Here is a 26,816-nt window from a genome sequence, read left to right as displayed (position 1 = left end):
TACTTCCATATGCCTCGGGTGCAGCCCTAAAAAAGGCCGAAAAAAAGGAAAAAATAAAAAAAGAAGCTGTCCTTGGGCTTCCTAACTGGCTCATTTCAACCTGTGGTCCTACAATCATTCATCTCCTCTCCCATATAAGGACGGCTTTTCAGTGTGGCTGTCAGAAGCTAAGAGAGGAAAAGAATACTTTTTCACTTCAGAAGCAGTTTAAAAAATCCAGTTGAAAATGATTTCCAAATATGCGCTGAATACATAAAATATCAAATCATCATCGAGTAAGTGCCACAACCCTGAGGTTTTATTCCTGGTAGGAAGACACATAAATTAGATCAGCGTGGCCTTTGCAATCTTCTCTTGAGAAACCTGTGCATTCCTTTCCCATCACAATGGCTAGAAAGGCACTTCACAGTCTTCGTCCCACACCAAGCCTTGGGCTTAGAAATGCGAAAAAAGTTTCTTCTGCTTCAGCCAGAGTGGACTCTTGAAGGGTGGGAAGGGGATATTAGTTTTCTTTTCAGCCATTCAAAAGAATTAGCTTTCCAGAAGAACTTTTGTTCCTATAATAAACTTAACTAGACCTACTTAGTCACTCAAAAAAAAAAAAAAAAAAGAAAAAAAAAAAAAACTTGGAAGAGCCAAAAATCTGTCAGCTCCATAATCGTGGTTGACCAACTTCTGGCTTGAACACTTACTTTAAGATGCTGCTGGGGCCAGAGGACTTGCAGAGTGGAAACAAGTCAAGAGATCTGCTCTAATGTGCTCTGCTGTTAGGGAAAAGCACCATTTCACCTCTGAACTTCTTAATTCAAGAGTTAGGCTATTTTACACAACAAAACTGCACCCCCACAAGACAGGGAAGATGAAGATGATCTCACAAGGGGAATGCCCTCAATGGAGGAGTAGTTTGATTCATGTTACATGCATGTTCTTGAAAGTTGGGTGTCAGTTAACTTTTAAGAGTGAAGTAGGTAAAGAAAGTGTGGTACATGTTTACAACGGAATATTACTCAGCCATGAAAAAGAATGAAATAATGCCATTCGCAGCAACAGGGATGGACTTAGAGATTACCATACTAAGTGAAGTCAGACAAAGACAAATATCATATGATATTATTTGTATGTGGAACCTAAAAAATGATACAAATAAACTTATTTACAAAACAGGAGCAGACTCATAGACATAGAAAACAAACTTATGGTTCTCAAAGGGGTAATGGGGGAGGGATAAATTAGGATATACACTACTGTATGTAAAATAAATGATCAACAAGGACCTCCTGAATAGCACAGGGAATGCTACTCAATATTCTATATTAACCTATATGGGGAAGGAATCTGAAAAAGAATGGCTATATGTGCATGTATAACTGAATCACTTTGCTCTACATTTGAAATTAACACAGCCTTGTAAATCAACTATATTCCAATACAAAATTAAAATTTTTATTTTTATACTTATTTATTTATTTGTTTATTTTTTTGGCTGCACTCAAGGCATATGGAAGGTCACCTCAGCAGCAACTCGAGCCCCTGCAGAGATAACACGGGATCCTTAACCTGCTGCTCCATAGTGGGGACTATTAAAATATAGTTTTTTATGGCTGAGTAGTATTCCATTGTGTAAAAGTATAATATAAACTTAAAAAATGAAGTAGATCCCCCTCCCAAGCTTTATTGAGATATAATTGATTTAGAACAATGTGTGTGTTTAAGATGTACCACACGATCACTTGACATATTGTGAAATGTCATATTGTGAATTAAGTCATACTGTGAAATGACTACCACAAAAATGTTAGTGAACACATCCATCACCTCACATAGTAGTTACAGATGTTGTGTCTGTGTGTAGTGAGAATATTTAGGATTTACTCTCTTAGGAGTTCCCATTTCGGCTCAGCAGAAGCGAATCTGACTAGTATCCATGAGGACACATGTTCGATCCCTGGCCTTGCTCAGTGGGTTAAGGATCCTGCGTTGCCATGAGCTGTGCTGTAGGTCACAGACACAGCTCGGGTTTCTCATTGCTGTGGCTGTGGTGTAGGCTGGAGGCTGCAGTCTGATTCTACCCCTACCCTAGGAACCGCCATATGCTGTGGGTGAGGCCCTAAAAAGACTGAAAAAAAAAAAAGGTGTACTCTCTTAGCAATTTTCACATACAGCATTATTAATGGTAGTCACCATGCTGGGGGTTATAACCCCCAAACTTACTTTTAACTCAACTACCCTTTTGACAAACATCTCCCATTTCCCCAGTACCTGGCAACCATTATTCTACTCTCTGTTTCTATGAATTCAGCTTTTTAAAAAAGATTTTTCTTTAGATTCCACGTGGATGAGAATATATAGCATTTGTCTTTCTCTAACTCACTTCACTCAACCTAGTGCCCTCAAGGGTCATCCACGTTGTTACAAATGGTAGGATATCCTTTTTTTTTTTTTTTTTTTTTTTTTTTTTATGCCAAGGAATAGTCTATTGTAACAAAAGAATATTTTAGGACAGAACATTGTAAAATATTCTCCTGAATGGATTGGCAAACTTGACTAACTTTTGTGTTGTGTTGCCTTGTTGCAAACATATTGTCCAGGGCCCAGGAGAGCAAGGAGGTAGGGCTCACAGAATAGAAACCACAGTGGCTTTGGAGACAGCTCCAGGAGGGCACAAATTGTTCCTTTGTCACTTCTTCATGGTGTGACCTTAGGATAAAGATTGAACCCACCAGACCCTCTTTTTTCCCTCAGTTGCAAAGTGGAAATAATTCAGAGACTTGATGCTAGAGCTTTGAATGAGGTAACATAGGCGAAAAGCCTGGCTCCAGTGAGGTCCTCTTCATGAAATCACAACAGGCAGACTGGAACTCTCAGGCTCAAGCTGAAGCTGCAATTCATAGGTAGAATTTCTTTCTTTCTTTCTTTTTGTCTTTTTGCCTTTTCTAGGGCCACTTCCCGCAGCACATGGAGGTTCTCAGGCTAGGGGTCTAATCAGAGCTGTAGCCACTGGCCTATGCCAGAGCCATGGCAACTCGGGATCCAAGCCAGGCCTGCAACCTATGCCACAGCTCACGGCAACGCCAGATCCTTAACCCACTGAGCAAGGCCAGGGATCAAACCGACAACTTCATGGTTCCTAGTCGGATTCGTTAATCACTGCGCCAAGACGGGAACTCTATAGGTAGAATTTCTTCATCAAGGAATTAGTAGTTCCGATGTTAAAGTCTATCAACTGATTGAGTTGGGACCACCATGATCTAAAATAATCTCCATTACTTAAAGCCAACTGATCCTAGACATTACCCACATCTACAAAATATCTTCAGCAACACCTAAGTTAGTGTTTGATTGAATAACTGGGGACCATAGCCTGGCCAAGTTGACACATAAAACTGACTGTCACAAAAAACAGCCTTAGAATCTTTTTAGAAAGTGTTCTCCACACTCTAACCAAGTGAGTGTCCCTAACTCTTCATTGGTTCCATCCACTGACCCACATCCCTATGTGCTGGCTGGAGTCTATTTCTAGACTCATTTGAGATTTGGTTCGGCTGTAAGTAACAAGAGACCCCAAATAACAGTGGCTTAAACAAGATAGAAATTGATTTTTCTCCGGTAGAAGTTAGGAGGTAGATAATGCAAATGGCTATTCTGCTCATGAATTCCCAGGGACCCAGGCAAATTTGTTTTGTTCCTCTATCACATATTCTTTCCATGCCAAGTTACCTCATGATCCATTATGGCTGCTGTAATTCCAGCTATTATGTTTCCATTCCAGCTAACTGAAATGAAGGAGGAATAAAGAAAAAAAAAAAAATGGGCAAGGGCACCCCCTACTGCCTTTTCACAAACCACAACAGCCCTTTTGTCTCAAACTCATTGTCCAGAACTTAGGCACATGATCACCCCTATCTTGTAAGTTAGATTGGGGTGTGTTCAGCTTACAACTGGGTTTTCTGTTATTATGGAAAGGGCTAATGGATATTGGGGATGACTTGCTGTCACAGCTTTGTGTTAACAGTGATTTCACTTCCTGCCCATGTGTATAGATGTTTTCCACCCCAAGCCCATACCAAGAGTTGTTTGTTGTCTGAACATGATCACTGTCTGCAAAGCCCGATGATCTTCTGGACTATCCTCATGATTGGCCATCACTGTGAGCAGAGAGGTGAAATGCCATGGATCACACTCACCCTCCCCTAGCACCACATGCAGCAGAATGAAAGTGGTTCCCCAAGTAAAAGAGGGGGAGCCAGGATCTTGGGCAGACCAAACCAACAGATGTCAGCTGCATTCTTCCAACTTGTTGAGGGGGAAATGTTTGCAAGAGAACCCCAAATATGCATGAATAAAAGGGGAAAAATGAATAATAATGAAACCATCTTACAACCCAGATTCCAACTATTGATAGTAAAGGAGTCCTCTGATCCCTTGACTGGCCCAGAGTGAGGCCCGTCAGTGGCCTTCAGGGCATGTGTCTATGGGTTACTGAGTGCTTGTCCTGGGGTTGCTAACCTGGAATCAGGTGAACAAGCTATGCCCATAGCCATGCCCCTTGGTCTCTTAAACACACACACACACACACACACACACACACACACATACACACACACACACACACACACACACATACACACACACACATGGGGGTGGGAGGGGAGAGAGAAAGCTTATCTTCAGAGAATATGGCCAATAGACAGAGGAAGTCAGAGCTGAGAACTAAGCAGAGAAAGGGAGTGAGTCTTTGGGTTTTGTTTTGTTTTTTTTTTTTTTGGTCTTTTTAGGGCCACACTCATGGCATATGGAGGTTCCCAGTCTAGGGGCTGAATTGGAGCTACAGCTGCCAGCCTACACCCCAGCCATTGCAATGAGGGATCTGAGTCATGTCTGTGACCTACAGCACAGCTCACAGCAATGCCAGATCCTTAACCCCCTGAGAAAGGCCAGGGATTGAACCCATGTCCTCATGGATCCTAGTCGGATTCCTTAACCACTGAGCCACAAAGGGAACTGGAAAGGGAGTGAGTCTCGATGATGTATCTTGAGTCCTTTGGGATCCTTGAGGCCAACTCTACCCCCAATAGCTCTGTTTTTGTAACTGCAATATGTCTTTCTTTTGCTTAAGCCCAAGTTGAGTTTCTGTCATTGTAGGTGAGAGACATATAATATCTCACCTTCAAAATCCATGAGAAGTAGTGCCGACTTATTCTGGGCTAAGTTAAGGTACTTTGGTTTTAAAACTAATATTTCAAAAAAGTAAAAAAAAAAATCATTTGTATATGTACTAAGTAAATTTTAAAATGTAAAATTTTTAAATTGAAAAATTCTTAAGTGTAAAATTTTTAAATGAATGTAAACATAACAGAGAAGTTGGAAGCGTGAAGAATGGATTCAACATGTTTGGGAGCAAGACTGAGTCCCTTCCCTTACTAGCATGTGATTTTGGCAAATCTCTTAATCTGTTAGTGTTGTGGAGAGATAATAATAAAACCTGCCTTGGATTCTTCTGAGGATTAAATGAGTTCATATTTGTAAAGCACTTAGAACAGTGCTTGGCCCATATTAGGTACATCTTAGGTGTGGTGTTATTCTGGATCCTTTTGTAAATTACCAGGATTTTTCTTTGTGAGGCCTCAGGTGCAGAGGTTTGAATACATTTTATTTCTCTGTTCACAACAAAGTCAATAAACATTATGTAAAGCAACTATTATATAATTTATGAACTTAATAGAACTTAATATTGCCTGATTTTTGTAGATTGAGATTGCTTCAAACAAGGTTAGCCTGCACACGCAAGATTAAAATATGGCACAATTTCTCCAGCTGTTATTTGTTATAAAATTCCCCACATAAATCCTGTGCTATGGATAGGATGCAGCTTTTGCAAACTGTCTCTTCTATCATTGTGATTACTTTTTCTCTCAGCAATATTTTTTGGAGACTATTATTGGGAAAGCTGGGGCTCAGAAGTGCTCTATGCCTTACCTGGTACCTTAACAAGAGAAGACCTGATGCACAATAACCCTGAAGGAAACTGACTCTTCAGACAGTCAGCACAGCTTCAGAAATCATGATATATCAGGATTTTTAAATCAGTAAAAGAGCTGGCCTCTGGAGGGCAGATAGTGAGAAATTAGGTTACATTCATGAATTCTATGTCTGGCCAGCGGACACTTTCTAAATGCCACTGAGGACAGCATCTACAGTGTGAGCTGTCCTGGCATTTAGAGAAGGAACACTGGCTCTTGGTGACGTGTAGGTGAAGTTTCTGGTACTTGCCTGGGGAAAGATAGCTCAGAAATGCACATTTAAATGTGAACAATTCTGGAGCGCCTAGTGTGGCTCAGTGGAAAAAAAATCCAACTAGTATCCATGAGGATGTGGGTTTGATCCCTGGTCTCGCTCAGCGAGTTAAGGATCCAGCTTAAAAAGTGGTGTAGGTCGCATGTGAAGCTTAGATGTCGCTGTGGCTGTGGTGTAGGCTGGCAGCTGCAGCTCCAATTGGACCCATAGCCTGGGAACTTCCATATGCCATGGGTGCGGGCGGCCCTTAAAAGCAAAACTAACTAACTAACTAACTAACTAACTAACTAACTAACTAACTAAATAAGTAAGTAAATAAAATAAATGTGAATGATTCTGCAGAGGGTTGCAGACCTTCCCCCAAACATACAGGTGGATACCCTCTTTTCTCTTGCCCAGACTGGCACCTGCCTTATCCTCAGGAAAGGACTGGCCTGGCCTGTGACAAGTCTTGTCAACTCTCAAGGCTGGTTGTTTTCAATTAGAAATAACATCTTTCTCATTGTGCCCCTTCTGTATAAATACATACTTTCCTCCAGAGCCAAATCACAGTATGTCAGAGCCTGAGAGGACTGCAGAGGTTCTCTTGGCTTCCTGCTTTATCCTGCACGTGAGAGCAGAGGCTCAGAGGGGAAGAGCCTGTCTACATCAGGGCATCCAGCAGCGGGGTCAGGATGAGGCTCCAGACCACTTTCCTGAAGGGTCGCCAGTCATTAGTAACTAAAACAGAGGGGGCAGTTTTTCCTCTATGAATGGATTTGCATGTGACTTCCTAGCAGTATTGGTGGATTCCACCGACTCAGTAAATCCAAGCAACAGCTAAGCCAAGAGTTTGAGCCCCTGGGGACCGGTTAACAGTGCCGTCCCAAGACAGATGGGATACGGCAAACCCAGCTACGTTGACTGACATGGTACACTGACTTGTCACCACGGTGAGAAAGGCTCTACAAGGAGGGGGTAGCTGGGAATTGTCCCTCTTTTCATCCAGACAGAGGGTAAAGATTTTGTGAGGTAAACCCAGCCAGTTTATAGCACCCTGCAGTGTATGTAAGAGTCGGTAATTGCGACAGATAGTTATAGGCAGAAATACGCATCAAGTCTAGATTGTATTGCCAACATCTATCCCTACTCTCAAAGCTAAGAACATTTTGATTTTACTGCAGAGCAGAGAGGATGCCAGTTTGTGTGCGTGTGCTGTGCATGTGCATGTGTGTGTGTGTGTGTGTGTGTGTATGTTTAGGGCCACACCTGTGGCAGATGGAAGTTCCCAGGCTAGGGGTCGAATCAGAACTGTCGCTGTCGGCCTACACCACAGCCACAGCAATGCCAGATCTGAGCCACTTCTGTGACCTACACCACAGCTCACGGCAACACTGGATCCTTAACCCACCGAGCGAGGCCAGGGATCAAACCTGTGTCCATGGATACTAGTCAGTTTCATTTCCTCTGAGCCATGACAGGAACTCCAGGATGCCAATTTTCATCTTTAAAACAATTCCTATCATAAGCTTTTTGGCTCTTGATGGCAAAGCAGGCTGGGATCTTGTTACTGGTTGATCTGCTAAAGGAAATGTAGCCGAGGTGTGAGAGAAGAAAGGTGTAAAGCCAGAGTGTGATCTGAATTTTATCTTGTTCAGAACTTGAGCAAACATTCACAAGGAAGGCAGAAGTTCTCAGAAGATAGTTGTTACGGAAAGTGGCTTTGAAGGCTTAGAGTTTCCTAGTGGCTCAGCCGCTTAAGGATCCAGCATTGTCCCTGTTGTGGCTCAGGGTGCTGTCATGGCATGGGTTTGATCTTTGGCCAAGAAACTTGGGTATGCCCTGGGCATGACCTAAACAGACATAAATAAATAAATAGTAAAGGCTTAAATGCTTCTGACCTACGTTTCCTTAATGTCTTTTTCATTTTCCATAGATTCTTGCATATATGTTGATTTCCCACACCCCCTTTCTCCCTTTCTTTAGTCCTCCTAAATTTCCTTTCGCAATCTCTGGACTGGACGTCAGGGCAGGATCACAGGCTTCTGTGGCTCCAGCCATGGGGCACTAGAGCGTCCCTCCTGTGATTTAAAGTCATCTGTCTGCTGCCTGCATGAGTTTTCCTTTTTCCTTGGGGGACCCACGAGATACGTGGAACATGGTGAAGTTATGGAGGCAGTTCCTGGATCTGATCCTGGGACCACTTGGGGGAGCCTTGGCAGGTGCTTGTGCAAAAGAAAGGCCACAAATTCTGGGGGGTGGAGCAAGCCCTGGGTTCAGGGTGAGGGCAGCTGGGTAGCGGCCGTCATTCTGTGTGGTCCTGGGGAGATGGCTCAGTCTCTCTGATCATGTGTCTCCTTATGTGTTAAGTGACATAGTTGGCTGTGGAATCTCGAATTTTTCTCCGGTTCTAAGATTCCTGAGTTAGGTGACTCCTTTTGATTGAAAGCATATCCAGTTCCACGTAATAAGACTCTCTCTACCTTCTCAAAAGAAAATACAAATAGATATTTGTTTGGGATGACAGTAATTGAATTTGACTGTCCTTGGTGTACTTCCAGCCTCAGGGAGCTTATTAAGCATTAATGGAGGAGCAGAACGAGCCCAAGTCTCAAACTGAGTTTTCCTTTTAAATTGGACATGATTAGTGGGTCTTCTACTTATGTACCCTGAGAATATCAAATAGCGACTGAGGACAGTCAGAATTCTGTGCAAATCAGTTCCTCCCTGGGGCAGGTGGAATTGCAGGATTCACCAATCAGGAGCGTGTCACTATGGTAACTAACAGAGGCCCCACCCCAAATGTCTTTCTGCTCATCCACTGTAAAGAGTTATAATTATCCCTACTGTCTATGCTTCATTGAGCACATTCATAGAGACAGAACTTGTTGGACAAAGCCAAATCTGTGGTTAAAGACTACTGATTGGAGAGAAAACACAAAATGAGAGCTCTCACTTATGAAATGTTGAAAATAAAAAAAAAATCAATGCCCTCCAGCTATCTAATTCATATAAACATCCAAACCAGAGCTTGGTGTGGGGCCCCACTGGTGAATTTCTGTCCATTTGAGTGCGTCAAACAGAATATGTGGGGATACATGAAGGGTAGTGATTTACAGTCATCCATTTGCAAAATTTCTGCTGAAAGACATTAAAACAGATTCAGGGGTTATCCCTTTCATGTTTATTCATATTTATTTCTCTCATTGCATTTGGCTGTTTTCAAAAGGCAAGGAGTAAAGGGGTTAAATAGGGTTACATGCAACCTACACACGTGTATGCGCGCGCACGCACACATATACACATACATATATAATACATATGCACACACACGTATATGTACTTTCTCTGCACCTTTTTATATTGTAAACTGTATAAGGGTGGGGACTCTGAATATTTTGTTCTCTGTTGTCCCTTCAGCGCCTGGAAAGAGCGCCTGCAACAGTAAGAACACAAGAGTGCTTCCTATGCCTTTGGTGAATGGATGAACGAATGAACAGTTTCTGCATCCATGTGTATGTTATAAATTTTATCAACTGGCTATTGTTTTGTGGCCCACTTTAACATTCAGTATTGCATCTTGGGCGTTTTCCCTGTAAGTAAACAGATCTTCATGGCACTATTCTTATTTGATGCAATAGATTTCTGCCTAGTGTCTGGATGTACCTTTAACTAATTGAAATGTTAATTGTATCAATGGACCTTTAGACTGATTCCAGGTTTTCACATTAGACCTATTTCACATTTTCCCTATTGACAAGAACATCTTTGGGAACAGTCCTAAATATAACCACATGATAAGGTGGAAATGAAGAATGACAGAAGGCATGTTCATTGGGGGATTTTATTATAGGACCAGGTAATCTTTCGGAGTAGTTGTGCTGATTTCGATCCCACCATTGGTATTGAGGCAGCATTTATTATAAGCCTTGTTTGATATAGAAAGATTGTGGAGGCAGAGAAGCAGGGTTCAGTTATTAAACTTGAAAAAAAAAAAGTGAACTGTACTCAGCGTTTAAAATGTTCTGGCGGTGGAGTTCCCGTCATGGTGCAGCGGAAACAAATCTGACTAGGAACCATGACGTTGCCAGTTTGATCCCTGGCTCCGTGGCTGTGAGCTCTGGCATAGGTCAGAGACACAGCTCAGGTCCTACATTGCTGTGGTTGTGGCGTAGGCCAGTGGCTGTAGCTCTGATTCGATCCCTAGCCTGGGAATTTCCATAGGCCACAAGTGCAGCCCTTGAAAGCAAAAAAAAAAAAAAAAAAAAAGTTCTGATGAGAGTTCAGCAGGTTAAGGACCTGACCTTGTCTCTGTGAGGTTGCGGGTTCAATCCCTGGCCTTGTTCAGTGGGTTAGGGAATCCACCGTTGCCACAAGCTCTGGTGTAAGTTGCAGACTCCACTCAGATCTTGAGTTGCTGTGGCTGTGATGAAGGCCAGCAGCTACATCTCTGATTCCACCCCTTGCCTGGGAACTTCCACATGCTGCAGGTGCAGCCCTAAAAAGAAAAAAAAATAAAATAAAAAGTTCTGGTAGAGGTAAGTAAGAGGAATGTGGTGGGGATCATTTTGAGTTGAAGTGTAAACGCTCTTTCGGGCCTGTTGATTGGCAGAGCAGGAACAGACCTTAAAGCCAAGCAGCCCTGCAACAAAGCTCCCAGCTGCTGGGCAAAGGGTCTATAAGATACGTCAAGATACGTCATGTCAGGAAGTGTGCCTTTCTGCCCTAACGTAGGATGCTTATATCAGTGTGCATTTGAATAGGAGGGAAGTGCACTCTCCCAGGAAATATTACAGGTTGTCAAGGATTCCAGGAGCAAAGAGAGTTGGACCACAGTTTTGAGGACAAAGATAGGCAGTTCCATCTCACCTGCCTGCCTTTCCCTAGGCTGTGCGAGCCCCCACTATCCAAGAGTTTCCCTTCTGATGCTATTCAAATGAGGAGATGCCCAGGCTAGGAATGAATGATTTAAGGAAACATGCATTTCTGTGCTGCTGTATCTACTGATCTTGACTGAACACTCAGCAGAGGTGGGAAAGGAGGGCCTCCTGGTGCCCTGAGACAGCTGGCCCCTGGGAGGTTTAGCACCACCTGGCGTTGTGACAGAGGCCTCCAAAATGGTTAATACCCCCTTCTCCTTTTGAAATTTTCTGCAACCTCATGGTCAGAGGGAAGAAACTGAAAATGTGGTCTGGGGTAGGTCCTTCTGGAGTTTCTGTGAGCCAGTGATCAGGGAAGCAGGAAAGCCAGTGGATGGCACTGGGTCCAGGAAAGCTGAGCTGTGGCCTGCTGTCTGAACTTCCGTGGAAATACTCCCATTTCTTATCCCTGGATTCTATTCTGGGGAAATTGAGTGCTATTCTTCTTGAGGATAAGGGGGCATTTCCTGGCCCCCTCACGCTCATTTATTCTGCACTTGTGTAACTCTCCCGCTCCTCAGGCTTCCTCACTCTTGAACTTGGCAATCGTGGCCGAAGACTAGAGGAGGTTACCACCCTGCTAGGATCAGACACTCTTCTCTAGATATTCTTTCTCCATCTTTCTTGTCCTAGAAAGTATCTCTTGAGTTCCTCAAGAGAGCCAGCTCCAAAGTTTTCCCATCAATAGAATACACATTCTCTGCTCTTAAAGTTCTTAAAGAACAAAGAAGCTTTTGAAAATAGTTTGTGGTCTGGGTATTCCATGCTTGCTCTATAGCACTTAACCCCACAGTAACAAGTGCTTTGCCCTGGGAATAACTGTAAATTTATGATCATGGATAGGCTCTGTGATTCTGACTCCCTGCACAAAGGTGTGGAATCACCCAACCGAAGTCAGGAGAATGAACCTGCTTCTCCTTGATCCTTGGAAGAGCTTCCCCTCTGCTCCCCAGGTCTTCACCCAGGGCTCTGGTTTCCTCGTTCTGTAGTTCAGCTTTCCACATTGGAGAGTTCTCTCATTCTGTGCCTCGGAACAGGAGACTTGCATTTAGCTCGGGGCCCCCTGCCTCCTGACCCGCAGCATCAAACGGGGCTCTCCAGGACTCAGGGTGAGGGGCTGGGCTGGGGGCACTGTGCTTCCTCCTCGGGGCATCTGATTTTTATCTCCCTGATTTCACAGTTTGCGAATGACATTTTCAAAAGTTCTGTGGGCTTCAAAATTGCTTCCATGGTTTCATTTTTTTGGCATTGAAGATTTAATTTTGCTGTTTTCTTTTCTTTCTTTCTTTTTCTTTCTTCCTTTCCTTTCTTTCTTTTTCAGCTGCACCCACAGCATATGGAATTTCCCAGGCCAGGGATTAATACTGAGCCACAGCTATGACCTACACCACAAGTGCAGCAGATCCCTAATCCACTTCACCACAGTGGGAACTCCTAATTTTGCTATTTTTCAAGACTGAAGCTGTTATTGTCCTATAATTTAATGTGTGTGACATTTCAGTCAGAAAGCCTGGGTCCTAGAGCTGTAAAGTGACTCTTTTTTTTTTCTGGTCTTTTTTTTTTTCAGTCTTTTTAGGGCCGTGCCCATGGCATATGGACGTTCCCAGGCTAGGGGTCTAATCGGAGCTGTAGCCACTGGCCTACACCACAGCCAGAGCAACGCAGGATCCAAGCTGTGTCTGTGACCTACACCACAGATCACAGCAATGCTGGATCCCTAACTGACTGAACAAGGCCAGGGATTGAATCTGTGCCCTCATGGATGCTAGTCAGGTTTGCTAACCGCTGAGCCACGACGGGAACTCCTGAACTGACTCTTTGGACCCCTTGCAGTAGAGCTGGATGGTTCCCTCTTATTTTAATGGAGGGCCCTATATAATTCCCATTTTCTGTATATCTTACGTTCTTTTATCTCTGTTTACTCTCTTGTTTTTATGGAACACATCCTCTAGTAGCTTTCTGAAATAAGGTACGTAAGGAAGTAAATTTTTTCAGACAGACCTTGAATGTCAGAAAATTTTTACTGTACAATTACATTAATTTGTAGTTTGGCCACCTACAAAATTCTAGATTGAAAGTATTTTATAAATTTTGGAATATTGATAGTGTCTCTAGATTTCAAGGTGCTAATGGAAAATCCAATGCCATGTTGATTCCTGGCTTAAGCATATGCCCTGTTTTTTCTGTCTGGGATTTTTTTAGGACTTTTTCTTTATTTCTAATATTCAGAAATTTCACAGTGGTTTTCTTTGGTGTGGTTGGTTTTTTATTTATTGTCCTGGGCATTCGGTGGGCCTTTTCATTTGGAAACTCATGGCCTTATTTGGTTGTGATAATTGTTGTACACCTATAAATGTAATAAAATGCATTAAAAAAAAAGAAGCTCATGGCCTTTAGTTCTGGGAAAATTTCCAGTATTATCTGATTTTTTTACTTCCATCTGTTTACTTGGCATTCTTTCTGGAACTCTTATTAGTCAGAGGTCAGACCTTCTGAATTGATCCTCTATTTTAAAAATCCCTTTTTTCTCCTATTTTTCTGTTCGTTATAATTTTTTGTTCTACTTCTATTATAAGTTTCCCGACTTTACCTTTTTTAATATTTTAGTTTGCATTTATGTTTTAAATCCCAGAGAGTTCTTTCTTGTTCTCTTAAAGTTGTTCTTTTATTTTAAGATATCCTATTCTTGTTACTTCTAGTCATGGAGGCAGTATTTTCTCTTATTTCTGAGGATTTTTAATTGAAGTTTAAGTTTCCTTCTGTCCTCCAGTCTGGTCTCTGCTTCATCTTTTTGGTTTATTAATTTTGGTCTCTGTATTTCACGGATCTGATTGTCACTAGCTGACTATGCTGATACAGAATGAAGTAGGGTTGAAACTGGAGGTGTACCTAGCATATTTGAAACCTGGGTCATATCAATTTATTTTGGGACGGAGCAGAGATAAATACATTATTTTATCTCATTTATTTAATAGAAATTCTCCTTAGCAAGTCATTGTTTATTATTTTCATATAAATATAAAATTGGCATTGTAGGGAACAGAATGTAAAATTTATGCTTTTTTATTTTTTTTGTCATTTTTAAAATTTTTAGGGCCATACCTGCAGCATATGGAAGTTCCTGGGCTATGCTATTCCACAGCAATGCCAGATCCTTTAATCTGCTAGGCAAGGCCAAGGATGACACCAGCATCCTCATGGATACTAGTCAGATTCCTAACTCACTGAGCCACTACAGGAGCTCCCCAGAATGTACAATTTGAATTAATTTTTGATAAGAACAAAGTTTCAAAGACATTTAAAATTCAAGTGGTGCCACTTCTTACTCTGCCACCAGATTCCGAAGGGAATGTATTTACTCTGCTATTAGGGATACTTTAGTAGAAAAATTTGAGAAGCTGTTATGAGGCAAGGCAATTTAGACAAATGCTTTGGGAACCGGTTCCTCTGTTGAGAAGGAATCTATGATATCCTCCAGTGGGTCAGAAACATCCATCTTTTGGTTTACCAACCAGAAACAGTCATGCTTTGCAAAACACATGTTTTCCACCAAGCATCACATGAAACCTGGGGTCACAACATGAAATGATCAGCATAATAAAAGGATGGAAATGGCCTTCCAGCTAAATCCCTATGTTCACCAATTTAAATGAATCCCAAACCCAATCTGTAGCTACAGAGTTAAGAGCTAGCTCGACTGTGGGCACTCTGCAAAAATTTATCTGCTTTTCTTGTCCTGTAAGTCTAGAACCTAAGGAAATTTTTTTGTTTCATTTTGTTTGCTTCTTTTAATTGATGATAACCAGTGTTGTCAAGAACCCAGGAAAACTGGAACTCAAATAACTACTATTGGATGGGATCCTTGGTTGCAAACAACATAATTCACTCTGACTACTTCAAGAAAAAAAGAGAGAGAGAGAAGGAGAGAGAGAAGAAAAGGAAAAAAAAGAGGAATTTACTAAAAGGATGTTAAGTCTCTCACAAATGACCTCTCCAGGACGATGGGAAATGCTTATGAAATGCCCGGGGAAGAAACAAGGAAACATTTGTCAATCTGCTCCTATTCTCCATCGGTCAAGCTTGGCCCAAAGGTGTTAACTACCTCGCACTGTGAGATCGCACGTGTGTTAGGACAGACTGGGTTCCTGTGGGTTCTGAGAAAGCTCTGGGTAGGGGATATCAAGAGGAAAGAGTAGGTTTGTGCCAACTTGTTTTTAGAGGAAGATTTGGGGATTGGAGGTTGAGAGTGAAGTATGTAGAGAGAAGATTTTGGGAAGCTGGGAATTTGACTAATATTGAGGGAAAAGTAATAGAGAAAGAGATTTAAGAAGCACTATTGTGAGAGTTCCAGTCATGGCTCAGTGGTTAATGAATCTGACTAGGAACCATGGGGTTGCGGTTTGATCCCTGGCCTTGCTCAGTGGGTTAAGGATCTGGCATTGCCGTGAGCTGTGGTGTAGGTCACAGACTTGGCTTGGATCTTGAATTGCTGTGACTGTGGTATAGACCGGCAGCTGTAGCTGTGATTCAACCCCTAGCCTGGGAACCTCCATATGCCGTGAGTGTGGCCCTAAAAAGACAAAAGACAAAAAAAAAAAAAAAAAAAGGGAAGCACGGTTGTGGATAATAAATTGGTTTTCATTGATATCTTTTAAGATATTCAAGGAAAGACTGGAATTGCTCTTAATTACCTATAGTTGTTGGACTCTTTACTTGAATGCTGTAACTTGCAGACCGTGGACATCATGGGGCTCTGGTTTATAAACAGTTGTTGAAAGTACCAAGGGGCCTTCAGTTCATGAGAAGCAGGTTCTTCAGTCGGAATACCATGCCCAGTTTCAATGTCCATGGATTTCGGATGTGAACTTTCTGATGGTTCTCAATCAACTGAATTGCATTGCAGGTAGGATAGCTTAAAAAGGTCTCTAGAGTTTTGACTCAAGTTCTATTGTTCTGAGTATGAGCTGAAAGCCAATTTAATGAGCCTTTCAACAATGGGATGCTTCCATTTTTTTTTGTTTCACTTTTTGGAAATTGAGGAAACATCCACAGGACACTGGATTCTTTGAGGAAGTTCCTCCTCCCCACATACACACATTCAAAGAAGGAAGATGTGAATATTTAGCAGAAAGATTTGGAAGATTTAAAATTCATCTAATGGCATTTGGAAGCCTAGAGCTAACTTTTCTTTTTGAACACCAAGAGTATTATTTCCCAGAACCTGCCAGGAAGAAACAGGTGGCATCAGTGATTCGGGGGTCTGGAATCTCCCTTTTTCATGAAGGAGCTTTAGTGTATATCGACACATAACAGTGAGGGGAAAACTAGGGATTTAGGTTAGTTAGTGGTGTCAGAGAGGAGTTCAGAGCAGGAAGTCTGGAAGGAACTGAAGGTCACAGCAAGTAATTAAGTAAGCCCCCAAGCATCAGACCTAACAGGAGTGACTGGACAGATCTGAACGGTCGAAAGAGAAAATATCTGGACCTCAGTAGTTTGTATGGTTTGAGGATGTGGCAATGGCCAGGAAATATGATCCTAAGTTAGAAGTTCTGGAGTAATATATCATTTGCTACCTACTAGCTGTGTAACTTTGGGCAAATCATGAGCCTCGTTTTTCATTGTAGTTTTTCACTGTGAGGATGTTTTCTTATAAGGACTAAAATATGTGAAATGCCTGGTATCATTCCTGATAGATGCTCAGAAACTATGTGATTATATCTAGACTGTTGTTCTTTCAGAGTGAGAAGGCTGCTTCCTATCTCTAGGAACTCCTGCTCTAACCCACTGCTGCTTCAGAGATGGGTTAAAGCCACTGCCATGACCTCCCCTTCCCCTGACCTCCCTGACCTCCTACCTCCACTCTCTTCAGGCTCTTCTAAACTCAAATAAAACATTTAGAGGCCAACGAATGCTTCTATATAGATAGGGCTGAGCTTGAATGTCCTTATTGACCTTGACCATAAGAGTAACCAGGACAGGGAACAATTGCAAAATCCTGCCTTCTTAGGCACGATCAAAAGGAGGGCAGAAATTTAGCTTAGGGCAGAAATGATGAAATCAAGGAAGGCTTGATAACTTATGAGTTATTTGGTTCAATTCGAACGTACTGGGGGAAAAGAGTGGTGCCTCCATGGTGGCCGCTTGCGCAGGATTTGAAGAAGGAATCGCCATGTTGACAAAGAGTAAAGAATCTCTTTGTTCTCCTGACTCTGAAAGGCTGTGGCTTTAGGAAGCACACGGTGACCCACATAGTGTGGGGGCGGCATTGAAGGGGCCAGGTTCTGTCTGCAGTGGTTCCTGCACTGTCCAGCCTACAGGCTTGGGTCATGCCATAAAGTGTGCCTCTTGGCATGGAGGGCTGCGGCCTCAGAACCCTTGTCACGATAGTTCTGTCAACGCTCTCTTAATATACTTCCTTTCCATTCTTCTCTTTCACCAGTTGGCAATTACACGCTACAGAAAGTGTGCACAGAAGGGGCTTGTTTCGGTTCCTGTGTAGCTGGGTGGGAGGGAGCTGTGGCTGGTGGCTGATTCTCTGGGGTGACTGGGCATGGGTTATGGGAATGGAGGACAAAGTCCCTCATCAGTGCCCAAAGCTTTGCCTCACTAGCATCCTGGAACCTGTGAATGGCATTTAAATCAATGGCTAAAGTGGAGGGATCAGCTTAGTCCTCATTACTCCCCAGGACTAATTGACCTCTTCCCCAAAGGTGCATTCTTCATTTGGTGAGACTCTTCCTCACCCGGAAAGGCCAGTGAAGCAAAAAGATCTAATGTGAAGGGGTAGGGGTGAGGGGTCAAGGGTGGCATTGAAGGGAGAGGAAGGTGCAAGGCATTCACTAAATCATTTCCGCCAGAATAGAGGGGAACAAAGGCATCACCATCCTGAGAGCATTTGTTAAGGACTCAAACAGATCGAGCGCTGTACAGAGTCTGGCGACCTTTTCCAGCCCTGGGAGACTTTCCGTCTTGTCATTTTGATGAATCTCTAAGTTGGGTTCACTGTGCATCTCTCTGATAGCAAGTAAGTGATTTAACATAAAAGGTCCTGTGATGGAAATGCATAAAAATGGAGTCAACCTCAAGGCCACTCCAAAGCATGCCACTTATTTTTACTTGTTCCCCTCATCCATTGTAGTTTTGAAGAAAAAAAATATGATAGAAAGAAAGGGAGAAAAAAGAGGGAAAGGTAGAAAATGAAATGAAATAGCAAGAAACAAAAAACAAAAATGAAGTTTGATTCCCTTTTGAACCTTCTGTGGGGGACATAAGCCTCAGGCATTCATGTTACCACCCCCGAGGGCCAAAACATTTATTCAGTGTGTGGGAATCAAACCGCAGAGAAGCCTTGTGGAATATTCAATTTGATGCCTCCCAGGGAGTATAAACATAAAAATACAGAGCACCATAAGAACGTCTCCTTCCAAACGAAAACAATCATGTTGCTCTCCATTGTCACCTTAGTACTCTTGCCAGTGTGATGGCGATGATACCAAAGTGAATCAGAATAGAATTGACTTTAGAACATTTGAGACCCCATCAGTCTGCAATCTGATGGAAATTTAACCTGTGGGCTGCCCAGGAAACCTTATATCGCTAGCCTTACAATTTGTTCCCAAGTTTTTTTGCCCTTTCCTTAGTGAGACCTCTTATTAAAAATGTGCAAGAGGTAAAACTGGCATTCGATTCCTTGTCCAATTTGGGATCCACTGACCACATGTGATTATTTAAATCTAACATTTAAAAAAAAATTAAAATTCAGTTCCTTAGTCACACTAGGTACATTTCACAGGCTTGGTAGTCGCACGTGGCTAGTGACGACCTTGGAGGACATTATAGAAGTGGATCATTTCCATCACTGCAGAAAATCCTGTTGGACGGCATTAATCTAGATTCCTGCCTATGGAGAGAAATGTGAGTCTTCAACATGTCAGCATGGGGAAAGCTGAAAATGAAAATTTAATGGGTATACATTGGCACTTTATTTCAGTTTCACTCTCTCTCTCTTTGGAGAGTGGTAATCATTGAATCAGTATTGCTTTGCCCATGATCCTTAGTTATGGTAACCAAGGATACCAAACCAAAAACACTTTGGTTAGCAAAGGAGTTATATCTGCCATTGTATAAATGGCATAGTCTTTTTATTATTCAGAAGAAAAGATCCCCATAGCTGTGTCATTTTATTTTCTTGATTCTTTTTTTTTTTTTTTTTTTGTCTTTTTAGGGCCACAACCAAGGCATGTGGGTCAATTAGCTGTAGCTGCCGACCTACACCACAGCATCAGCAATGTCAGATCTGAGCCACTTTTACAACCTACACCGCAGCTCACAGCAATGCTGGATCCTTAACCCACTGAGCAAGGTCAGGGATCAAACCCGAGTCCTCATGGATACTAGTCGGATTTGTTACTGCTGAACAACAATGGGAACCCCTATTTTCTTGGTTCATAATGATCATTTGAAAATCAACATCCATTTCCCTTCAATTGCAGAATTCTACCAAACATGCATGACTGTTCTTCCAATTCCAGAACTGTGGCTAAAAACCAGTTGGAGAAACAGCAAACAGACAGTGTCAGACATTGTAATTCCTTCCCAGATTTCTGATCATACTGAAAAATCTACTCAGAGCTGACTCTCTTAGTTTATTATGTGAAACTGGCATCACGCTATGCCAAAAACCAGAGAAAGACATTATAAGAAGAAAAAATTACAGACCAATATCTCTAACAAACATAGAAGCAAAAATCCTTTTGAAAAATAGTAGATTGAATCCAATAATATATACAAATGACAATACATCATGATCCAATGGTGTTTCTCTCAGGAATGCAAGGTTGGTTGATTTCAGGAGTTCCTGTTGTGGCTCAGTGGTTTAAGAACCCAACATAGCATCTGCGAAGATGCAGGTTTGACCCCTCACCTTCTTCAGTGGGTTAAAGATCTGGTGTTGCTGCAAGATACAGCATGTAGCTCAGATCTGGCGCTGCCGTGGCTGTGGCATAGGCCTTATACCTGCCACTCTGATTGGACCTCTAGCTCAGGGATTTCCATATTTGATAAGTGTGGCCATAAAAGAAAAAGAGAATGTCATTCGACAGCCTTGAAGGAAAAAATTAATCTTGATTAATTCAGCATTTATTTCTGATAAAAATTCTCAGCAAGCAGGAAATAGAAAGAAACTCCCTTAACCTGGTTATGGGTACCTCTTAAAAATCTAACATCATAATTAATAAGTATGAGCACCATATGAATATTTTCCCCTAAAATTATCAAGGCAAGAATATCTGCTCTCACCACACCTATTCAATATTGTGCTGGAGATTCTAGTCATTGCAATAAGGTAAAAAAAGAAAGTAAAAGGAATTAAATTAGAAAGGAAGCAATAAACAACTTTTTTTTTCCCCAGATGGCATGATTATTTACATATAAAACCTCAATCTAGAAAAATGCTATTATATTCAATAAATGAATTTAGTTAAGCTGCAGAATACAAATAAATTATACTAAAACAATAGTACTTTTATACACTAGCAATAAATAATTAAAATTGTAGGTTTTTTATTTCAATTTACAATAGTACCCCAAACGACACTAACAACAACACAAATCATGAAATAATAGTTTTAGAGATAAATCTAACAAAATATGTACAAAGTCCTAAATAAATGGAGACACATTACATGGATTAATAGTCATGGATTAGATGACTCTATATTGTCAAGACGTCATTTTTTTCTTTTTTCTTTTTCTTTTTACGGCCATACTTGTGGCATGTGGAAGTTCCTAGGCCAGTGGTCAAATTGGAGCTGAAGCTGCAGGCCTATACCGCAGCCATAGCAACACCAGGTCTGAGCCACATCTGTGACCCAAGCCACAGCTTTCAACAACACCAGATCCTTAACTCACTGAGTGAGGCCAGGGATCAAACCTGCATCCTCATAGAGACTATGCTTGGTTCTTAACCTGCTAAGCCACAGTGGAAACTCCAAGATGTCATTTCTTTACACAAGTCAGTTTGTAGATACAATATCTCAATCAAAATCTTAGCAAGTTTTTTTCATAGCAATAGACAAATTTGTTCTAAAGTGTATGTGGAAAATAAAATTGATCTGAAGCCAAGATAATTAGGAGGATTCAGAGTATTTGAATTACTATAGAGACACAGTAATCAAGACTATGGTATTGGCAAAAATATAGACACACTTTTTAATGGAACACAATAGAGTCTAGGAATACATCTACACACATGATCAACTGATTTTTTGATAAAGTGACAAAAATAATTCAATGGAGAAAGGAGGGTACTAGGAAACTTGGGCAACCAAATGCAAGAAAAAAGATGAAGCTTGATCTATATCTCAGATTATAAACAAAATTAATCTCAAATGATTCATCAGGACTAATATAAAATGCAAAACTATAATACCTTTAGACAAATGTATAGAAGAAAATCTTTATGACTTTGAATTAGGTAAAGATTTTTTTTTTAGATAGGACTCAAAACCACAAAAGGCAATTTTGATAAAATGGACTTTTTAAAAATTAAAAACTTCTGTTCATTAAAAGACACTAGTAAGAGAAAGGAAAGAAAAAGTTTGCAAACCATGCACCTGAAAGAAGACGAGTAACCAGAATCTATAAAAGATTTTCAAATCTGAAAAAGAAAACAGTACAATTTTTAAAAACGGGAAAAAGATTGAAACATGCCTTATCAAAGAAGTGATCTGAAAGGCAAATATGCACATGAAAACTGCTAAATATTACTAGTCATTAATAAAATATAAATTAAAAATGATCATCCATATCAAATTACCAAGGGCATTTTTCACAAAACTAGAACAAGTAAGTTAAAAATTTGTATGAAAACACAAAAGACCCCAAACAGCCAAAAAATCTTGAGAAAGAACAGAGCTGGAGGAGTTATACTCCCCAACTTCAGACTATACTGCAAAGCCAAAGTAAATCAAAACAGTATGGTACTGGAACAAAAACAGACACAGAAGACATGGAAGCAACCTAAATGTCCATCCACAGAGGAGTGGATAAAGAAGAATATATGGAACATATATACAATGTAATATTACTCAGCCATAAAAAAGAATGAAATAATGGCATTTGCAGCAACATGGATGGACCTAGAAATTATCATGCTAAGTGAAATTAGACTGTGAAAGACAAACATAATATGCTATCACTTATATGTGGGATCTATAAAGAGGATACTAGTGAACTTATTTGCAGAACAGAAACAGACTCACAGACTGAAAAACTTAAGGTTACAAAGGGGACAGGTTAGGGGGAGGGAGGGACTGGGGGTTTGGAATGGAAATATTTAGAAGTAGGTTGCAATGATGGTTTTACAACTATAACAAAATTCATTGAATTAAAAGAAAAAAGAAAAAAAAAACCAGACAGATAGATCAATGGAACACAATAGGGAGCCCAGAAACCCACACACTTGTGGTCAATTAATCTATGACAAAGAACACAAGAATATGCAATGAAGAAAAGACAGTCTCTTCAATAAGTGGTGCTGGGAAAACTGGACATGTAAAAAAATGAAATTAGAACATTTTCTCACACCATCTGTAAAAATAAACTCAAAATGGTTAAAGACCTAAAATTAAGACCAGAAACCATAAAACTCCTAGAAGAAAACATTGGCAGAACATTCTTTGGCATAAGTCATAGCAATATTTTTTGAATCTGTCTCCAAAATCTGCTTCCTAAAGCAAAGGAATAAAAGCAAAAATAAACAAGTGGGCTCTAATTAGACTTAGAAGCTTTTGTACAGCAAAGGAAACCATTGACAACCTACTGACTGGAAGTTGCTTTGTTTTCTTTCCTTCCTTCCTTCCTTCCTTCCTTCCTTCCTTCCTTCCTTCCTTCCTTCCTTCCTTCCTTCCTTTCTTTCCTTCCTTTTGCCTTTCAGGGCTGCATCTGAGGCACATGGAAGTTCCCAGGCTAGGGGGCTAATTGGAGCTGTAGCTGCCGGCCTTTGCCACAGCCACAGCAACAGGGGATCCCTGAGCCTAATCTGCAACCTACACCACAGCTCACGGCAACACTGGATCCCTGACCCACTGATTGAGGCCAGGGATCGAACTTGCATCCTCATGGATACTAATCAGATTCGTTTCTGCTGCACCACGACAGGAACTCCCTCTCCGGATTCTTTCAACATGACTTTCCCGCACCTCCTGGTCCCCACCTTCTTTGAACAAGAGGTGAGAACAATATGCAGTCCAATCCAGGATCCCACTCAGGCCTTCCCGTAGATGGTTTTGTTTTTCAAGTGATGGAAACTTAACAGCTCAGAATCTCCCAGGTCATCCAGAACTGAAATCTCCAGTACTTGATATGAAAAGCTTCCTCTAAAAGAAACAGATATTAATTTTACTATCTTCTATTCTTTTTTGCTGCTCCCCTCTTCTCTTCCAGCTCCCCTCTCTTCTTCTTCTTTCTTATTTCCAGGGAAAACGAATTTTCAATCATGCTTGCAATTTTTAATCTTGCTTCATCAAAGAGCTAGATAGCTTTGAAAGTTCTGGTTTGGTGCTTTCGCTTTAAGAAGTAAGGTTTGCCATGGTTTCATCCTCACTCCTTGTGCTTTTAAAGTGCAGATAGCTACAGCCAAAGAGCCTAGCATCTATGGATATACACACAAACAGAGACATCACCCGTGGCAAAATAGCAGGTACCGTGGAGAACAGGGCAATGAACCATTTCCTCATATGGAAAGAAAATCCCCAATAAAACCCTAGCAAAGCGCTTCAAATAGTTGCACTTCCCTTTCAAGCACTCTTGCACAGAGCCACTAACTCAGAACAGGACTAACTGGTGCCAGGTGCCTTGTAGAGATGCCAGGCTGATGGATTTCCCACTCTTTTTGTAGAGGACGAGTTAATAACACATCCTTGGCTGGTGCATATTTGAGTTGCATTTCTGGAGCTGTACCCAGAGACAGCAGCCTTCCTCTGTGTGAAGAAACAAATCACATTGAAAATTAGAGAAAGGGTGTGTGTGATCAAAATCTGTCTTAGAGGAAAAATCCTGAGAAGTCCCCTGGGCTTGGGGCTGATACTGTCACCAAAGACATGAGTATTTCTTTATTAGGATGGTGGTATTCAAACTGGTTTTTGTAGAATTCTATTTTCCAGATTAAAATCTAACTTTGGGGAGTTCCCTTCATGGCTCAGCAGTTAACAAAACTGACTAGGGTCCATGGGGATGCGGGTTCGGTCCCTGGCCTCACTCAGTGGGTTAAGGATCGGGCATTGCCGTGAGCTGTGGTGTAGATCACAGACGTGGCTCAGATCTCACGTTGCTGTGGCTGTGGTGTAGGCCAGCAGCTGTGGCTCTTATTTGAGCCCTCGCCTGGAAACTTCCATATGTCACGGGTGTGGCCCTAAAATGCAAAAAATAAAATAAAATAAAATAAAGTAAAATAAAATAAAGTAAGGTAAAATAAAATAAAATAAATTAAAGTAAAATAAAATAAAGTAAGGTAAAATAAAATAAAATTTTTACTTTGAATCTTAATACATAAAATAGCTGGAGTAGCTGCTCTGATTATACTGGGAGTGGGAGGCTCTAAGGTGCTGGAGAGTCCTGAGGACTACAGCCCGCGTATGGCCTCTTATCATAGATGAGGACACTGAGGCTGGAGAATGAAGGGAAACACTAAGGTCACGGTACTGGTGCTGCTGAGATCGCAGCCCTGGCGGCATCCCCGCTCCACGCGCTGGTACACTTAGCAACCAGCCACCATGGGGACCGTGCATGCTCAGTGATCCTCAACCAAAGGCAAAGATTTCAGCTACTTGAATGGAGGAAGACTGTAAGGCCGTGAATTGAAATAACCCACTTCAAGCAAGCCTAGCCCTTCAGGGCTTTCTCCTTTTCTTGGAGATTTAGTCAGTGTTTGGGGCTCTGCAAACAAAAATATTCTGTACTAGATTTGGTTTGGTTTCCAGGCCTGTACTAGGAATAGGAGAAGGTGGAGAGCAGGGCCCCCTCCCGTCCTGCCCTCCATGGCCTTCTTCCAGGCCTTCACCTGGCTTCATTGGGCAGTGGGCGGGCATCTGGAGGACCAGACCTGCCGAGTCAGCCAAGCCCATAGGCAGGTTGGCGCGCGCATGTGTGGAGGGGGTGAGGGGCGGGGTGGCGGGGGTGGGGGTGGATACTTTTTCCTTCTAATTAAAAAATAGTGTAAGTCTGTTTTCCATGTCCGTGAGTATCTTTTCTGTGGAAAGGTTTATTTATGCCATATATTAGATTCCAGATATAAGTGATATCATATGGTATTTGTCTTTCTCTTTCTGACTTCACTTAGAATGAGAGTCTCTAGTTGTATCCATGTTGCTGCACTTGGCATTATTTTGTTCTTTTCTTTATGGGTAAGCAATGAGATCCTGCTGTATAGAACTGGGAACTATACCTAGTCACTTTTGATGGAGCATGATGGAGGATATTTGAGAAAATGTATATATGTTTGTGTGACACTGGGTCCCTTTGCTGTACAGTAGAAAATTGACAGCACACTGTAAACCAACTATAATGGAAAAAAAATAAAAATCCTTTGAAAAATAATATGGTTCATAAGGAATATTAATAAAATGGAATAAGCATGAAGGGAAGGTCACCCTGAAGAGAAACACCTCCAGATATAACAGGCTTAGACTCTTCCTTCCCTCCAGCCCTCCAGCTCTCCCTCCATCCCTATTCCTCTCCTCCTTTCTTTCATTTCACCAAAATAGGTTTATACCACCGGTCACCCCTCTTACTTTCCTGAATATCTTTTGGCAATAAATACAAAATAGATCATTGCTAATGGTTTTGAGTTAGTCCCTTAGGCTATAACTCATTCACCCAAACTTCTACTTTTTAACTTGTGCTTTTATGACGAAAACTTCTATTACCATTTTTACTCGTAAATCTTTGCGTCTTCCTCTAGAAGTGGAATTGATGGTTATGTAAAGTGAACCATTTAACAGTATATCAAACTGTCTTTCAAAAGATTTTCTCAGTTTCATCCTAAGAGCAGGTACAAAGGAGCACAAGTTCCTACACCTTCAGGACCTGGCCAATCCAGGTCAGGCACAATGTTAAGGACCCAGAGTCAAATAGAAATCCTGGTAGGACCAAGCCAAGGAGAGCATCTCTGGGGACTAGAATGTTGCATTCAAATTGTGCTTTTGTTTGACTGAGAACTTCTACAGATGTTCTAGGTGTCGCTTTTCGAAAATGAACACAGACAGGAATTCCCACTGTGGCCCAGTGGGTTAAGGATCTGGCACTGGTGCAGCTGTGGGGTAGGTCAAATCTACAGCTTAGATTCAATTCCTGGCCTGTAATCCATATGCCACAGGTGCAGCTGAAAAAGATTAAAAAAATTAATACAGACAAAACAAAATGAAAACCAAAAACAAAACCCTAAGAGTGCTTGTTTGCTTTCCTTTATCCCTGGAAGAAACAGCAGATGGGCACGGAAAGGTGCAACCTGATTTGACCCTGCATCTCTGTGCTTCTGGAGGGGCTTACTGATGCTGCTGCGTAGGCTTAGAAGATCAGCCAGAAGCTCAGCACTCACTGCCGGTGGGGGCGGGGGAAGGCGGGACA

The 26,816-nt window shown here is 41.5% G+C and overlaps 1 protein-coding gene across 4 annotated transcripts in view; it reads left to right on the top strand.

Moving 5' to 3' along the window:
- The window catches only part of LOC110262135 (uncharacterized), a 285,706-nt gene that overhangs the window by 170,771 nt on the left and 88,119 nt on the right, over nt 1–26,816 (top strand). The window contains exon 3 of one of the 4 annotated variants that reach the window (XR_014812786.1): nt 14,999–15,799. The exons of the other annotated variants lie outside the window; for them this stretch is intronic. The gene's annotated coding sequence lies outside the window, so the exon portion shown is untranslated. Of the gene's footprint in view, nt 1–14,998; nt 15,800–26,816 lie in introns of those variants that run through there. 4 annotated transcript variants of the gene reach the window in all.

The sequence above is a fragment of the Sus scrofa genome, chromosome 8, assembly GCF_054392235.1.
Source record: "Sus scrofa isolate SSC_HxYL_T2T_F1_AM1 chromosome 8, Sscrofa_HxYL_maternal_Yorkshire_Landrace_v2.0, whole genome shotgun sequence".
Taxonomy (NCBI): Eukaryota; Metazoa; Chordata; class Mammalia; order Artiodactyla; family Suidae; genus Sus; species Sus scrofa.
This window is presented reverse-complemented; position numbering and strand designations above follow the sequence as displayed.